The sequence below is a fragment of the Dermochelys coriacea genome, chromosome 7 (assembly GCF_009764565.3).
Source record: "Dermochelys coriacea isolate rDerCor1 chromosome 7, rDerCor1.pri.v4, whole genome shotgun sequence".
In the NCBI taxonomy this organism is placed as follows: Eukaryota; Metazoa; Chordata; order Testudines; family Dermochelyidae; genus Dermochelys; species Dermochelys coriacea.
In genome coordinates this window covers 11,126,927-11,145,513 of record NC_050074.1, presented here as the reverse complement: position 1 = coordinate 11,145,513, position 18,587 = coordinate 11,126,927, and the positions used below count along the sequence as shown (strand labels likewise).

The 18,587-nt window shown below is 46.0% G+C and overlaps 1 long non-coding RNA gene across 1 annotated transcript; it reads left to right on the top strand.

The window, feature by feature from the left end:
* The first annotated feature begins 7,328 nt into the window (after positions 1-7,328).
* On the top strand, positions 7,329-11,176 carry LOC122460986. The gene is made up of 2 exons (XR_006282670.1): positions 7,329-7,868; positions 10,293-11,176. It is a non-coding gene; the product is annotated as an uncharacterized LOC122460986 (long non-coding RNA).
* The last annotated feature ends 7,411 nt before the right edge of the window (positions 11,177-18,587 follow it).

Here is an 18,587-nt window from a genome sequence, read left to right as displayed (position 1 = left end):
GCACAATTACTAATCACCCTCGGCTGCTTAAAAATGCCCTCTATGTGCCACTCATTGTATCTGGGAAGAAGTGGAAGTGCAATGATTCAGATGCGCATCCGTATTACTTGCATCTCTGGCTATCCAGCCCCTTCTTTCCAGTTTCACATTCTCAGATTTACTGGCCTGATGTGTGGAGGTGGCACTGGAAGAATATAGTGCAATCTCCTAGTTCCTGAATGTGAACCCCTTGTACACATTAGTGAGTCATCCCTCGTGCACAGAGTCACAGTGGTACTGTTTCTCCGGCCTATCATTATTCATTGTGTCACAGGACAGTTTTTGTATCGATGGTGAAATTTGTGAGAGCAAAATAACAAAGGGCTAAAATAACAAGCTAGAGATTATCATCTGACAGTGCGGTGGGATTTTAGCTGTTCTTAGAATGCCTAGTTAAAAACAAAATGGAGATACATTGGCTGCAGAAGCATTTTTGGGTCTGACCCACAGCCCTCTGAAGTCAATGGGAGTCTGTCCTTTGACTTCAGAGGGCTTTGGATCATGCCCTTTATGAAGGACAATTGCCACAGGCAAAAATGTCCAAGTTGTATTTGTGGTGATGGCTGCCTAATTGTGTGTGCATTGTATTTTGTTTGCACGGAGCAAGAACCCATTCCCTTAGCAGACTGAGCACAGTGATCTGGCTTGGAGAGTTTTGTTCTGTTGAGGTTTTTTGTTAATGAAAAGGGACAGAGCAGAGTGGTGCTTTTGAACTTCTCACCTCCTGGCTGAATGCACAAGTGTGCAGCCCACACATAGGCCACAATTCAGCCAAGCTCCCAGCTCCTTGCTTAAGTTCATTTTTGTTCAGCAAAGAATTTAAGCCTGTGCTGAATTCTCATGGATGTTAATGGGACGTAAGCATGGGCTTCAAGGAAACCGGCGAACCAGCTGAGCGGCAGCGGAGCAGCGGGGACAGCAGAGCAGCTCACAGCAGGAGTTTGCCTGGGACTGGTAAGTATCCGAGTGTGTGTGTTTGCTTGCTGAGGAAGTATCCGAGCGTGTGTTTGCTGGGAGGGCAGGGAGAGAGCCTGAGTGAGTGTCTGATTGGCTGCTAGCCTGCAGGGGGCGGGCATTAGGGTGTCTGTGTGTTTGCGTCAGGGAAGCCTGGCTGTTTAAAAATAGCCAGAGCCTCGCGAACCAGCTGAGCAGCGGGGACAGCAGAGCAGCTCACAGCAGGAGTTTGCCTGGGAGTTCGCCTGGAGTGAGCCCAGTGAGGCTTACATCTTGCCAACGTCTCTGAGGAAGCTCATAGTAGGTAGGTGATATGGAAGGGGGGGGTTCAGCTGTTGTGACCTGCACTGGATGTGCCATGTTTGTCTTTCTTCCACAGGACAGAAGCGACTTTGTCTGTACAAAGTGCAAGCTGGTCTCCATATTGGAAGAGAAGATTGAAGGTCTGGAGCAACAGGTAACGACCCTGCGTTGTATACGAGAAACTGAGGATTTTCTGGACCAAACTCAGGATAGCCTTCTAGGGGCACAAAGCTCTAAAGATGTAGAGCAGGTTGCACAGAGGAGCCAAGAGGCCAGTGAAGAAGCTTGGCAACATGTGACCTCCAGAAGAGGTAAGCGGAATGTCCGGGTTCCAGTAACACAGACACAGGTAACTAACCGCTTTCATGTTCTCTCCACAGGTACCAATGCGGAGAGTGGACCAGATGATATGTCTGGGGGGAGAAAGCAGAAGGAGACTCCGCTGGTTGGGAGGCATGAGATGCGATGTCCTGAGGTTGGGGGTTCCACGACCACCACTCCCAAGAGGAGAAGGCGGGTGGTGGTGGTCGGGGACTCTCTCCTCCGGGGGACTGAGTCATCTATCTGCCGCCCTGACCGGGAAAACCGAGAAGTCTGCTGCTTGCCAGGGGCTAAGATTCGTGATGTGACGGAGAGACTGCCGAGACTCATCAAGCCCTCGGATCGCTACCCCTTCCTGCTTCTCCACGTGGGCACCAATGATACTGCCAAGAATGACCTTGAGCGGATCACTGCGGACTACGTGGCTCTGGGAAGAAGGATAAAGGAGTTGGAGGCGCAAGTGGTGTTCTCGTCCATCCTCCCCGTGGAAGGAAAAGGCCTGGGTAGGGACCGTCGAATCGTGGAGGTCAACGAATGGCTACGCAGGTGGTGTCGGAGAGAAGGCTTTGGATTCTTTGACCATGGGATGGTGTTCCATGAAGGAGGAGTGCTGGGCAGAGACGGGCTCCATCTTACGAAGAGAGGGAAGAACATCTTTGCCAGCAGGCTGGCTAACCTAGTGAGGAGGGCTTTAAACTAGGTTCACCGGGGGAAGGAGACCAAAGCCCTGAGGTAAGTGGGAAAGCGGGATACCGGGAGGAAGCACAGGCAGGAATGTCTGTGAGGGGAGGGCTCCTGCCTCATACTGGGAATGAGGGGCGATCAACAGGTTATCTCAAGTGCTTATATACAAATGCACAAAGCCTTGGAAACAAGCAGGGAGAACTGGAGGTCCTGGTGATGTCAAGGAATTATGACGTGATTGGAATAACAGAGACTTGGTGGGATAACTCACATGACTGGAGTACAGTCATGGATGGTTATAAACTGTTCAGGAAGGACAGGCAGGGCAGAAAAGGTGGGGGAGTAGCACTGTATGTAAGGGAGCAGTATGACTGCTCAGAGCTCCGGTACGAAACTGTGGAAAAACCTGAGTGTCTCTGGATTAAGTTTAGAAGTGTGTGCAACAAGAGTGATGTCATGGTGGGAGTCTGCTATAGACCACCGGACCAGGGGGATGAGGTGGATGAGGCTTTCTTCCGGCAACTCACGGAAACTACTAGATCGCATGCCCTGATTCTCATGGGTGACTTTAATTTTCCTGATATCTGCTGGGAGAGCAATACAGCGGTGCATAGACAATCCAGGAAGTTTTTGGAAAGCGTAGGGGACAATTTCCTGGTGCAAGTGCTAGGGGAGCCAACTAGGGGGAGCGCTTTTCTTGACCTGCTGCTCACAAACCGGGTAGAATTAGTGGGGGAAGCAAAAGTGGATGGGAATCTGGGAGGCAGTGACCATGAGTTGGTTGAGTTCAGGATCCTGATGCAGGGAAGAAAGGTAAGCAGCAGGATACGGACCCTGGACTTCAGGAAAGCAGACTTTGACTCCCTCAGGGAACAGATGGCCAGGATCCCCTGGGGGACTAACATGAAAGGGAAGGGAGTCCAGGAGAGCTGGCTGTATTTCAAGGAATCCCTGTTGAGGTTACAGGGACAAACCATCCCGATGAGTCGAAAGAATAGTAAATATGGCAGGCGACCAGCTTGGCTTAATGGTGAAATCCTAGCGGATCTTAAACATAAAAAAAGAAGCTTACAAGAAGTGGAAGGTTGGACATATGACCAGGGAAGAGTATAAAAATATTGCTCGGGCATGTAGGAAAGATATCAGGAGGGCCAAATCGCACCTGGAGCTGCAGCTAGCAAGAGATGTCAAGAGTAACAAGAAGGGTTTCTTCAGGTATGTTGGCAACAAGAAGAAAGCCAAGGAAAGTGTGGGCCCCTTACTGAATGAGGGAGGCAAGCTAGTGACAGAGGATGTGGAAAAAGCTAATGTACTCAATGCTTTTTTTGCCTCTGTTTTCACTAACAAGGTCAGCTCCCAGACTGCTGTGCTGGGCATCACAAAATGGGGAAGAGATGGCCAGCCCTCTGTAGAGATAGAGGTGGTTAGGGACTATTTAGAAAAGCTGGACGTGCACAAGTCCATGGGGCCGGACGAATTGCATCCGAGAGTGCTGAGGGAATTGGCGGCTGTGATTGCAGAGCCCTTGGCCATTATCTTTGAAAACTCGTGGCGAACGGGGGAAGTCCCGGATGACTGGAAAAAGGCTAATGTAGTGCCCATCTTTAAAAAAGGGAAGAAGGAGGATCCTGGGAACTACAGGCCGGTCAGCCTCACCTCAGTCCCTGGAAAAATCATGGAGCAGGTCCTCAAAGAATCAATCCTGAAGCACTTAGAGGAGAGGAAAGTGATCAGGAACAGTCAGCATGGATTCACCAAGGGAAGGTCATGCCTGACTAATCTAATCGCCTTTTATGATGAGATTACTGGTTCTGTGGATGAAGGGAAAGCAGTGGATGTATTGTTTCTTGACTTTAGCAAAGCTTTTGACACGGTCTCCCACAGCATTCTTGTCAGCAAGTTAAGGAAGTATGGGCTGGATGAATGCACTATAAGGTGGGTAGAAAGCTGGCTAGATTGTCGGGCTCAACGGGTAGTGATCAATGGCTCCATGTCTAGTTGGCAGCCGGTGTCAAGTGGAGTGCCCCAGGGGTCGGTCCTGGGGCCCGTTTTGTTCAATATCTTCATAAATGATCTGGAGGATGGTGTGGATTGCACTCTCAGCAAATTTGCGGATGATACTAAACTGGGAGGAGTGGTAGATACGCTGGAGGGGAGGGATAGGATACAGAAGGACCTAGACAAATTGGAAGATTGGGCCAAAAGAAATCTAATGAGGTTCAATAAGGATAAGTGCAGGGTCCTGCACTTAGGATGGAAGAATCCAATGCACCGCTACAGACTAGGGACCGAATGGCTCGGCAGCAGTTCTGCGGAAAAGGACCTAGGGGTGACAGTGGACGAGAAGCTGGATATGAGTCAGCAGTGTGCTCTTGTTGCCAAGAAGGCCAATGGCATTTTGGGATGTATAAGTAGGGGCATAGCGAGCAGATCGAGGGACGTGATCGTTCCCCTCTATTCGACACTGGTGAGGCCTCATCTGGAGTACTGTGTCCAGTTTTGGGCCCCACACTACAAGAAGGATGTGGATAAATTGGAAAGAGTACAGCGAAGGGCAACAAAAATGATTAGGGGTCTAGAGCACATGACTTATGAGGAGAGGCTGAGGGAGCTGGGATTGTTTAGTCTGCAGAAGAGAAGAATGAGGGGGGATTTGATAGCTGCTTTCAACTACCTGAAAGGGGGTTTCAAAGAGGATGGCTCTAGACTGTTCTCAATGGTAGCAGATGACAGAACGAGGAGTAATGGTCTCAAGTTGCAATGGGGGAGGTTTAGATTGGATATTAGGAAAAACTTTTTCACTAAGAGGGTGGTGAAACACTGGAATGCGTTACCTAGGGAGGTGGTAGAATCTCCTTCCTTAGAGGTTTTTAAGGTCAGGCTTGACAAAGCCCTGGCTAGGATGATTTAACTGGGACTTGGTCCTGCTTTGAGCAGGGGGTTGGACTAGATGACCTTCTGGGGTCCCTTCCAACCCTGATATTCTATGATTCTATGATTCTATGCGCTAAAGTGCTTGTTAAATAGGGATGAATTTGAGCACATTTGAGTGCTTTGCTGTATCACAGCTACAGAGAATGAGTTATAGCCAATGTACAATCCATGAATTGTGCACCGTATCTGGTGCAAGTTTTGTATATATTCTGTTACTTTCAATATGTATTTTTCTATTTTCATTGCCTCCAAATCTATTTATTTGGCTTGCTTGTTCGTAGTCATTTGCTTCTTGTGTAAAGTTGAGTTTGGAACCATTGTTTCATAAGGAGATGAATTGCCTTTGTGTTTGGAATTTTACAGAAGGCAACTAGTTAGTTAGACTTCCTTATTTTTATTTAACTGTTTAGCGCATCCTAATTATAGTCTCTCTTTTTAACTACTGTACTCAATTTACAGCCTAATTATTCTTACCTGGTTTGTTTAATGAAGCTTATATAACGATTCCTGTGATCTTCATGAAACATTACACTGGGATTTTATTTTTCACTTTATAAACTGTGAGTTTTATATTAATGTTTTATAACCTCAGGTTTCTAATCATAAAGTCATAAGGAGTTTAATTGATTTGAAAGTAGCCGGGCCCTGAAGTGTGTACATGTCAAATTGATTCAAATTGATCCAATGTGTTTAAATAAAGCTCATGCCAGAAAACACATAGCACCTGATGCTACCAGGTATTTGCCTAAAGCACTCTGGCAATTTAATTATGTTGCCATCTTGGTATAATCAATGATGAGCTAGAAAACATTTGTGTATGTGCTTGTGGTAGTTTGAGAAGCCAGGGAAATTCCCCCAAACCCACAGGATGATGTAGACATGTTATGCCAGGTTCACAGCTGGTATAAATTCTCTGAGCTCTATTGCAATCAATGGCACTCCAGTGATTCACACCAGCTGAGGTCTTAGCTCATTATTCAATGCATGGTCACATTTTGAAATCTGTTGCCATGGTTCAAAATTTGTGTGTTTGAATAAGCTGTTTCAATTCTAAAATGATTGTTTTGGGACATAAAAGACACTGTGATATTTGGGGGCTGAGGTGTAAAATGGGGAAAGCAAGTGTTCACTTCACAATACATGCATTGGATTTCAGATAGAACAGCCAGCTTGGATATCCTCCACTTTGATCGTGCATCAAGCAATCATTACCCTGTGGATCTATGAAACCATGAACTTACAAATCTAACATAAACATAGAGGCAAGATCTGCATTTTAGAAGGGCAAAGTAGGTTCTCTTAGCCATCTTAGTAGCAAAGGAAGTCACTCAAGTTCAAATTGGTTCTAACTGGTTTCTCCAAGCTGTTAAATTTCCTGGCTAAGGGGCACTCTGAAATGCTACATCCATTCCTGCTGTTGAAAACATCAAAGACATCACAGAAATTATTTGCAAACTGATCTTCACAACTGAAAGCCTCAGTGAATAGTAAAAAGCAAAAGGGAAAGAATATCAGCAGCTATGGGATCTGGCTTTTAGAAAGTGACATGTTTCAGAGTAGCAGCCGTGTTAGTCTGTATTCGCAAAAAGAAAAGGAGTACCGGTGGCACCTTAGAGATTAACAAATTTATTAGAGCATAAGCTTTCGTGAGCTACAGCTCAATGCATCCGATGAAGTGAGCTGTAGCTCACGAAAGCTTATGCTCTAATAAATTTGTTAGTCTCTAAGGTGCCACCGGTACTCCTTTTCTTTTTGAGAAAGTGACATGTCATCCATACAACCAAATAACTGATCACTAAAATTAAGGACTCCTGCCATTGTATGGGCCTTAGGCAGTGGTGGCACCTTGGTCTCTCCCAATTGTCTGCCTGTGGTACACAGTTTAGTTTCCAAAGGACTGAAATGTTTTGCTCTTACTAAAGTATTTGGGCTTAACATAAGGGGTTATGAGGTGTCCAGGTTGTTAGGACAATTAACCTTATATGCTGCTCCTCGAGGACAACTGGGGCCAGTAAAGCCTAATGGAAGATGAAGTTCAGCTGGGAAAAGCAGGTTGGGCCTGTATAAAGGGATGAAGCTGAGCACAGAAGGGGGCTGTAGGGGAAGTAGTCTGCAATTGTTGTCTAGCTGGAGGGAGGTGTGTCGGGAGGCTACAGAGTTTGGTAGGAAGCCGAAAACAGGTATATTCTACAGTTAGTCCCTGGAAAGAGGGAGTTTGGGCGGGTAAACCCAGAGAAGGGGGCCAGAAGTTAGAGAAAGGAAGGAGTCCAGGGATATAGCAACAGGGTCTAGGAGCCAGCAGACCACAGTTGCTAGACATAGGGTCCCTGGACTGGAACCTGGAGTAGTGCGTGGGCCTTGATTCCACTACCAGGTGCTGGAAAGTGGCACAGGACTTGGCCTTGTATCTGAAGGCTGTCGGGAATGGCTTGCGGATGGCTGATCCAGTGGGACTTTGATACCCCGGGAGGGGAGGACAGTACAGTGACCTGGCTGGAGGATGGAGTGATGAAGAGGGAGCACCACGAGTCCTGGAGAGTGAGGGGGGACACAGTGTGAGCAACCATGAAGAGGGGGATTCTGCCATGGAACGAGCTAATCCCTGGATGCAGCCATAAAGAGGCATCCCAATGGTGAGTGAATCCCATGACGTAAGGGTATCTGACTGAAATTTAATGGCCTGTGACATGCAGGGGGTAAGACCCTTCCGGCCTTAAAGTCTATGAAAATATGAAATTCCTGCCTATCCAATCTAGCTACCTCCACTGCCTAAGCAACAATCTAGAGAGACAAGGCCGGTGAGGTAACATTTTATTGGAACATCTTCTATTGGTGAAAGAGACGAGCTTTCAAACTACATAGAAGTTGGTTCAATAAAAGATATTACCTTCCCCCCTCTGGATGGTTGCTTAGGCAGTGGAGGTAGCTAGATTGGCTAGGCAGGAATTTGTCTCTCTAATATCCTGGGACCAACAAAGGCATAACAACACTGCAAATAAGCAATAATCCGACCGTATCATCACTTCAGTCTCTTACCATGACAGCTGCCAACCCTTTGATTTGCTGATAAGACAATTTTTAGATTTTTTTTTTTAATTCAAGAAAAGCCTGAACTTGATGACTTAGAGGAATATGTGTCTACTCCTTTGTGACTATTGGAGTAAAATGTGGGCAGTTCATTAATCTAAAGGGACAGGAACTTTTTTTTTTGTCTGTAATTAGACCTAGGTGTCTATGTTGGGCTCTTATTTTTTTTTGTAGCTAGATTTGATTTTAATAATATATGCCTGCATAGGAAGATGAATAGGAACAAAACTGTTGAATAAGCTAAAACTGAAGGAAAGCAATCACAGTGGTTATTACCGTAATTACTAAAAATCTTAGTGAAGTCATTATATTTATCAGGCAAATTCTGACCCTTTTACTCATTTGGAGTAGTACGCCACTCATTAATTCTTGTTCCAATAGGAATTAATTCAAGGGAGTTCTATGGCCTATTTTATACAGAAGGTCAGACTAGATTATCACAATGATCCCTTCAGGCTCTATAACAGGAGGGGCAAACTACGACCTGCAGGCTGGATTCGGCCTGTCAGGACTTTCAATCCTGCCCACAGGATTGCTAGCCTCATGTCGTACCGGGGCTAAGGCAGGCCCCCTGCCTACCCCAGGCCTGCTCCGCTCCCAGAAGTTGCTGACACTGCAGCCCTGGGTGGGTGGGAGGCAGAGGGCTCCATGTGCTGCCCTCGCCTGCAGGCACTGCCCCCCGCAGCTCCCATTGGCCATGAATGGGAAATGGCAGCCAATGGGAGCTTTGGGGATGGTACCCGCAGGCAAGGGCAGGACGTGGCAGAGCTGCCTGCCCCATGTCCAGGAGCCACTGCTGGACATGCTGGCCACTTCTGGGAGCAGCTGCCACCCCGGAGACACTCGAGGTAAGCAGCACCGGGTTGGAGCTCACACCCTAAACCCCTGCTGCACCCCAATCCCCTGCCCTAAGCCCCCTTCTGCACTCTCCACCTTGTCCTGTACCCCAACCCCCTGCCCTGAGCCCCCTCCTGCACTCCATGTCCCCTCCTGCACCCCAACCTCTTGTCCTGAGCCCTCTCCCACACTCCACACCCCAACCCTCTCCTGCACCCCAACCCCCTGCCCCAGCCCTACATTCATGGCCCTGCATACAATTTCCCCACCCATATGTGGCCCTTGGATGAAAAAGTTTTCCCACCCCTGCTCTATAATCTAGGGATTCATCCCATTGAATTCACTGGGGCTATTGGTGCAGGAAGATTCCATTCAACATGATTAAGGTGAATCTGGCCCTTGGTGATGCAGGTGAGGCTTTAAGATATTGGCGTTGAGGTGTTCCCAGTAGCCATCAGATGGATTTACAATGCATAACTGAAAAACCTCAGCCTTGACGTAGACAGAACAATTAAAATTCACTCTTTCCACAAGTCCTCCCTGGTGGTGAAATAACATCGTGGCCGAAGGAAGTTAAACTCCCACTCTGGGGATAAAACGTTAGATTTCAGTTTTGCTCCTGACCAACTTGAGATATTTAAATGTAACTTTGAGTTTGCTCTAACAGAGGTTAGTCCGAACACATACAAATGAAAAAGCCCAGATACAATTGCTAAGCCAGGTTAAACGTTTGCTCCCAAAACCCTCCTCTCCCAGCCCCTGCCACGCAGCGAGTTAAGCAAGTCACTGCCTCCTTATAATAAGAGGGGAGAAGTTTTAACTTGCAAGCTCTCTTTTCCCTACGTAACAAGCTAGATCTCTGCTGCAATATATGACATGATGAATCATGCTTTATGTAGAAAAGCATCTTTGGAGTCTTGGGGCTGTGTAACTTGCTTGCGTCAGCAGAATACAGACAGAAAGCATGAGCATAGTCAAATGAAAGAATATTACCACCTAAGCCTCTGATTGCTGGAGAGTTATTTGCCCACATTTCAAAAGAAGTAAATTTTGTGCACTTTGCTCTGTTGGTTTTTGAATGCACTTGTCTATATAAACTATGGTAATTTATTGTTTGATCGTCTTCCTCACAGAGGCTAGTGAATTCAGATCTGCAGAGATGCACTTGGTTGCAAAACTCACCAGACTGTTGAGCACCTGATTTTATTTCCTGGGTTCCCACAGTATACACAGGTAACTTACTACTTTATCTAAGCATGTGAGGGATAAAGTATAGGACTTGCAGGGCAGCAGAAACCACATCATCCAAGTACATAAGCTTCTCCTGAATTCTTCATGTGTTCCATCCCTGCATCATCTAGGACCAAATTCTTGGCAATGGAAACTTTTGTCACTGACCACATTGAGACTAGAATTTGGCTCACAGTAGATGTAGCGAAAGTTTAAATCACGTAACCTCTCCTTGCCTCAATTTCCCCATCAGCAAACCATGGGTGATAACTCTACCATGCCCTACAGAAGGCTTCACCCATGGAGCTTAAGAAGAGTCTTTCCAATGACTTCAGTGGGTGCTGGACCAAGAGAAGAAGCTGAATTAATTAATGTCTGAGATCCTCAGTTGGAAGACACGGTAGACATCCCATTCACCACTATGCAGACCAGACCCAACACAAGGCCTGTGTGCTACTCAAGTTCCATGTAAGCCCTAAAAATAATTCACAGGGGTGAATTTCACCAGCAAAGAGGATGTTAGTTCTTAACTGGGCAACTCATTTTAGTTGAGAAATTCAAACCAACTCCACGCATCTGGAGAGATGAGGCAAATGGAGATAGTTCCTTCATGTTCATTTTTATGTACCCATGAAACGAAGAAAATTGTTGTGCTCTCTGCTATGAGTCTTCGCCTTTCTTCCTTCTTTAAGAAAAGGAAAAGATTGATGAGTGGACTGGATCTCTTTCCTTTCTGTATTTTTGTCCTGCTTTGGAATGAATGCAGGAAAAAATATCTACTACTATTTAAAAAAAAAAAAAAAAAAAAAAGTAGAAGGTGCATGGATATCCCACCTCAGATCATCAGCTCTCTGCAGGCAAACCAGTGATGAGTCATTGACTTCACTGTAAAATTCCCAGTGGAGCCACGCTTGTATGACCCATGCTTAGGAAGCCTTCTGTTTTCGCACTGTAAATCATGCATCGCCACACTGCCTTGCCAGTTAAATACTATAGCCCTAGAAGTAATGCACATTGCCGTAATGAGAGTATTTTTTTTTATCAATTGGCCCATGAAAATTCACCAAGGAATTACCCAACTCTCTCTCTCTCTCATCCTTCTATGGATGATGGCATTGATTTGGTAGAGATGAAACTGAATTTCAATTTGCTCTCTCTCACACAGTTTTATTTTCCAGGTGTGTGTGTATAGGGGACTTATGTAATAAATAAAAAGCTTTCTGGGATTTTGGTGACATGGGTCACTGCATTTCACAGATTGGTCATATTGGTGATGCTACTGGCCTTACACTATATAGTCTACCATCATTTAGCTCCGTTTGAAGTCTCCCCAATTTTACTGCGTCCTGTAACAGTAGATGAAACAAGTTTCCAAGGTCATTGGCAAAACAGAGTTCATACAGCTGGGGACAACAAAGCTAGGGAATGAGATCCAGGGCCACCCAGAGGTTTTTGGGGGCCTGGGCCAAAATCTCAAATGAAGGCTCCCCACCCTTCCAAAAAATTATCACTGAGGGGAGATGTGAGTGGAGGGTGAGTCTGTCCCACACTGTAGCAGTGGCTCCTGTCCCACTGGGCTGGGCCTGGCTCCCTATTCTAGGGTTTGCAACCTGGCACATGGGATTAACTCCTGCTGGGGGCACCATACAAACTCCATTTTAGGGACCTCCTGCTGGAAAATACTGGATCTGTGCACTCCCCAGCCACCTGGACACTTACCTTTTCTAGCCAGCACTGTCCACTTTTGGGGTCACACTCAGCCTCTGTGACCCCCCCCCCCTTTCCAAGGAAGGACATGGTCACTTTCAAACTTCTTTCCCTGGCAGACTTTCTACTATGTTGACCCTCCAAGTTTAGCACTGGTGTGTTCAGCAGTTAGTACACACACACACACACAAAATTCCTACGGTTTCCTGTAGGACCCTCTCTATCTTTCCCCTACTTCTCCCTGATCAGAAGGTCATGCTCACCTCTGATCTCATTGAGTTTAACAAACCATACCTGCCACAGTAGTGCAGCAGAACTCATGCAGTCGCTATTTGCAGGATTCTTATTTTTGCTAAGGGTAGATCAAGAGAAGGGCTCTGCCTCCCTGTGCAGAGTGGTTAGACCTTCGCCAGCATTCCAGTTCTGGTTAGGATATAGTGATGGTACTAGAGTCCAGCAGAATATAATGGAGATCTTGCCAGATCCACTGCACTGTTCTCTTGAGGTTTCTGCCAAATTGTGTGTGTGAGGGCTAAAGGGGGCATCTTTCTTATTTAACATGCAGTTTGTATGTCGGGGACAAAGGGGACTCAGATGTCATGTTGAATGGGGTGAAATAAGAAGCTGAATAGGAGAGAATAGAATAGAATTCTTAGCCAAAATCTGGTGAGAATATCTTGCAAGAAATGGGTGTGATCAGATCCATATCTGGACCCTAATTCTGGTTCAGCCTTGAACCTCAAACTCTAGTCTAAATGCCAATCCAGATCCCAACCCTGATCTAGATCTAAACACTGTTTCCTCTGCCTATTTGATGTCTGTGTCTGTCTGTCTGAATAACCAGGCTCTCAGTAGGCTGTCTGAACTAAGACATTTATAACTGAACTGAATTAACTCCTTTTGTAAATTAAGTAAGTGCTTTTTTCCCTCCACCCGTAAGAATGCGTGAAGAAACTTGAGAAAAGGCACAGATGTTGTGCTCGCTTGTGCTGGCTCCCAGAGCTAAATTGTGTGACAATTGGAAAGGGCCAAAGAGAGGTTAGGCATAATGGTGAAGAGAGGACAGAATGATTTATCCCAGTCAGTGCTGGGCAGGAGGATATCTTTATCTCTGCAAGGCCCCACAGCTGGCTGATAGAACCCGGCTCTTGTTCTCTTGATAAGCATGCACGCTGCGTATATAATTCTTCTGGAGGTTTCCTTCTAGGCTAACTAGTGATTTCTACACACTTTATGCATTTGTCAGATAAAAGATAATGAGACTATACATTTCCTGGCAGAGGTTCCTTACTAACCTTTCAATTGCTTCCAAAATCCCCTTATGTAACCTCCCCAATAGAAATAGATTAGAGGTCTTAATTCTCTTCTTATCACAGACAACACCCATGGGAAGAGAGTCCAGTCTTGCTCTTCCCACCCTCCTTTAGGGATTTGTTTCCAAATCATAACCAAGAGCAGCTTTGGTGCTTGGGGTTCTCATGCTGGATGGGGAAGTGGCAGGAATTTATACCAGTAAATATATCTATATCGATAGATAGCTATAGAGAGAAATCAAAGAAGCAGGCATGCATTTAAAGTAGAGGCTCTTATCCTGATGTCAGAATAATGTATATTATTTATCATCAACTAATATTGAATTCAATGGAGCTAGGCCTGTTTACAGCAGCTGAGAATCTGGCCCTTATAAAGCAGGGCTTTACTGAATTCATATAAAAGAACAGATCTCTGTGCTCAGTAACCATCGATTCTACTAGCTTTTGTTTGTGGCTTAAACATATTTTCAACTGATTATTTTAAGTTTTAGCCAACCCCCGTTGGTGTATCCATCCTTTGTTTATCTCCACAGCTTCATGTTGGATCTGTGGATAGGAAAGTGTTGCCTCAGCATAGCCTGTAAGTAGGTCTGGGTTCAATTCCTGGCTCTGCTACAGACGACTTATGTGCCCATAGGCAAATCCCACCTAAATTTTATCATGTAAATAATTCATTTTAGTCTCTGTGTCCTTGATGGTGGTGTGTGCTGTATTTGGCCATCTGGGCGGGGGAGAGTAGAGACCTGGTTTCCTTTGAATGAAGGCCTGATTCTGACAGTCTTGTTCTGATTGGGTAGCACCATACTCCTTAATCAGTCCACTGAAGTTGGTGAATGTGGAGGAGAAAGGGACTGTGGAGGGTGGCTGGCACAGGTGGTATAACCTGGAGGAAGTGGCAGAAGTTAAAAGCAGTTCAGATGGAACATGTAGGACAAGTCCCCTGCCGGTTGGCTAGTTTCTGGTACTTGACCAAGCAAAACTCCAAATTGATTTCTGCTGGAATTTCGTTCAAATAAGCATGGCTGAATTTCTTGCCATGCGTGTCAGTCTATCTAAAGGCTGCCAATAGTTTAATAGCTGAGCTTCCCGCAGTCTAATGCATTTTATCCTCTGTGGGGTAGGGAAGTGGAGTTATTCCTACTTTATAGCTGGAGAGCTGAGGCCCAGTGAGACACAGGGTACATCTACGCTGGAGTAACAGACCCACAGCAGGCTGCAGCTGGCCTGGGTCAGCTTACTTGGGCTCGCAAGGCTCAGGCTGCAGGCTAAAAATGGCTATGGAGCCTTTCAGGCTTGGGCTGGAGCCTAGGCTCTGGGACCCCCTCTTGCAGTGTCCTAGAATTCAGGATCCAGCTTGAGCCCAGATGTCTACACAGCAATTTTACAGCCCAGAGCCCCAGAAGCCTGAGTCAGCTGACCCAAGGCCAGCTGTGGTGTTTAATTGCTGAGTAGACATAACCTAAGTGTCGACATAGACGGCAAAAGCTGGGTACGGGCTAGCTTGAATGCAACTAGCACAGATAACAGCAATAGTGAAGACAGCACAGGTGGTACAAGCCTAGCATTGACCCAGGATAGCTACTTAGCTCATTAGCCTCTGGACTGTTTTCACTGCTATTACCACACACCCTAGCTGCATTCTTGGTAGCTTGGGTAGGCTAGCCCATGCACAGCTTACATGGTATGGCCAGACCATAAGTGACTCGCCCAAGCATGGGAGAGCTGGAGATTGAACCCAAGTGTCCTGAGTCCCAGGCTAGGGCCCAACCGCTGGCCCATGTTACTTTGAATTACATTGTGGACCAGTCACTTATGAGCAGGGGTGGAGGGCCCATCCCTGGGGATGTGTGGACCCAGAGATAGACTATGTGCTATAAACAGAAGGGCTGTACTGGCTAGGCAATAGACTAAGGCCTGGTCTACACTTACAGTTGAGAAGTACTTGTGGCACCTTAGAGACTAACAAATTTATTTGAGCATAAGGTTTCGTGAGCTACAGCTCACTTCATTGGATGCACTCCTTTTCTTTTTGCGAATACAGACTAACATGGCTGCTACTCTGAAACTTACAGTTTAGGTCATCATAGCTGTGGTGCGAAAATTCCACATTCCTGAGTGCTGTAGCTATACTGACCTAACCCCCATGTAGATGCAACTAGATCAATGGAAGGGTGCTTCCAATTGATCTAGCTACTGTTGTGTGGGCAAACCTCTTCTGTCGCTGTAGTCTGCCTCTACTCTACAGGGTTACAGCAGCATAGCTATGTAACTATACTGCCATACTACCCATAATTCAGCCATGTCCCACATCACCTAACAGGCCGTCTTTCATCTCTCCTCTCCTGTGTTTGATTCACTGTATAACTCCACTGTTGGTGGGATCTACTTTGAGTATGCACAAAAATCAGACTCTTCATGTTTTAAATGAATTCACTGGGATACTGTATCATGCAGGCAAAAGAATTTCTGCTTAAAGCCAATATGAAGGTTACTAGTGTTTCTGCTTAATCTAGGGGCTGGCAGACAGAATTGGCTTCTCCAGAGACATTGCAATGCAGCTGTTCAAGTGCCAGAATATCACCAAATTACTATTGATTTTTCTAGCAGGGTCTCTGAGTCGTAGGCAAGAGAATTGCTCTTTAGCCCAGCTGCATGTTGTGAGTAAGAGACAGTCAGCAAAGTGTAATTAAAGAGACCAGGACACCTTGCAGAATCAGTGTGTGTTGTGCATTGACAGGGGCTGTCTTACTCCTCTGTGCATCAGTATGTCTCTGTATTGTTTGTATAGAACAGAGATTTGAGGCTTTGGGGTATAAAATGAGATGAGGAGATACAGGGGTTTGCTTATGCATAGAAATGGGCTTGAGGGATTTGGTGCTATGCAGGAAGGTAGCACTAAGATCAAACAGAGGAAGGTATCAAATATAAGAGGGGTAGCCGTATTACTCTGGATCTGTAAAAGCGGCAAAGAGTCCTGTGGCACCTTATAGACTAACAGACGTATTGGAACATAAGCTTTCGTGGGTGAATAGCCACTTTGTCAGACAGCTTATGCTTATGCTCCAATACGTCTGTTAGTCTATAAGGTGCCACAGGACTCTTTGCCGCTTTTAGAGGAAGGTATGTTACCTCAGATCAGTTACCCCAGACAGGTATGTTAAAACACAAGGCTTCCTCCATTCCTTAAAGCAATTTTCCCCTCACCCATTCCCACATGTTTTTGTCGTCTCTTCTGATCACACCCTTTGTTCAGTGCATTCCACTTCTTAACGTGAAGCTGATGGTTATGTAACTGTCTCCCATAAACGAAAGAACCTGTTGCTATAACTACATTGCTCATAAGTTCAGCCTTAACTTCATGTGCGTCTTTTAGGGAGCTCTCACCGAGTAGAGGGGATGCAAAAGGGTTTATTGTAATAGAAATGATATCCACTATAATGAGATTGTGTCTTGGTACCAAAGCCTGTTCGGGTTATTTCTTGTACCCCAAGAGAACTCAGCGAGACACTGAACTCTAATTTCCTGTTGTTACATTCATTTGAAAACCCCTGGAAATTCATAAAAGCTGGACTTGCGTCTCTGCATCTGTACTGACCTTCCAAACTTCTCCAGCACTCAGAGTGCTGCACCTGATTGTACCCCAGCCTGCGACCATTTGTGTTTATCCTACATTATAGTTACGTTATTTCTAACATCTTGTCTTCCTTATTCTAAGACACTCAGTCAAACCAGTCAAACTGGATCAGAGGAGATGGAGGCATTGGGATGAGTGTCATGAGTCTACAGAAGACACAGGCCTCCCCTAACAACCTCATACACACTTTGAACAGAAGGGCTGTTAACGTGGAACCTGGGGCCCCTTCCAAGGTGGGGCGGAAAAGCAATTACTCCACGTTGTTCTGTGGGATCTGTTGGCTAGAAAAAGGAGCAATGTCAATCAAAGACAACTCCATCAGGCCCAGCTAGGCACTGCAAATGTATATCCAAAATGTCATGATCCCTGTAGGGACCATCAAAGCCTACATTTCTGAAAGAACCTGGGCACCAATCTTTATCGATCTCCAGGAGGACATCCTCAGTCACGCAACTAGCACCATTTTCATATTGTACCCAGGCTAGAAGGCAAATGTGCTTAGGTCAATATCTGGACTCTAGATAATGCTACAAACTCTGCTGATCATACCCCAACCAAGGGAGATTCAAAGCAGACAGAAGATCAGCCAGATTATTAATGACAAGAAATGGTTTCATGAACAGACATATCCCAAATGCTTCCTTGAAGGTGGCTGTCCCTTTGTCCTCCTCAGTGGAGCCGTAGATAGCCTTCATCAGAAATAGTTCTAATAATTCCCTCTGGCCTACACCTGCCAGGAAGGGTACAGATCCAAGCCACAGATTGTGAAGCAAACTTCCCCAGCATGATTGCAGCTCTGTCTAAAGGCTTGTCTACACTGGTAACAGCGCTGCAACTTTCTCGCTCAGGGGTGTGAAAAAACACCCCCTTGAGCGCAGCAAGTTGCAGCGCTGTAAAGCGCCAGTGTAAACAGTGCCCCAGCGCTGGGAGCCGCGTCCCTTGTTGAGGTGGGGTTTTTTTAGAGCACTGGGAGAGCTCTCTTCCAGCGCTGAGCGTGACCACACAAGGCACATTAAAGCAGCACTTTAGCATTGCCAGTGTACATTAGCCCTGACTCAGGCAGATCCTTGGTCACTAGATTCAGGCACAGGTCAAAGTTTCAGCATCCCCTTGTGATTGTGCTCTGCCACAATGGAGCTCGGTCTGGATCTGAACTAGGAAAGGGTAGGAGAGAAGTCCAGGAGGCCAAATTTAGGCTGACAGGTAAGAGATTAAAGTCTAGGATCTCCATGGTAGCATTCTCAGATATGCTTCCAGTTGCACATGCCAGGCCAGAAAGACAGGTAGAACTGCAGGGTCTCAATGAATAGATGAGATGATGATGTAAGGAGGAGGGGTTTAGATTTATTAGGCATTGCGGAACCTTTTGGGAAAGGAGGACCCTATACAGGAAGGATGGGCTCCACCTAAACCAAAGTGAAATCAGATTGCTGGCTTGTAAAATTAAAAAGGTTGTAGAGGATTATTTTTTTTTAACTAAGGGCTGGGGGAGGGCCGAAAGGTGTAGAGGAACACCCATTTCAGGTGGAGGCATCCCTTAGGGA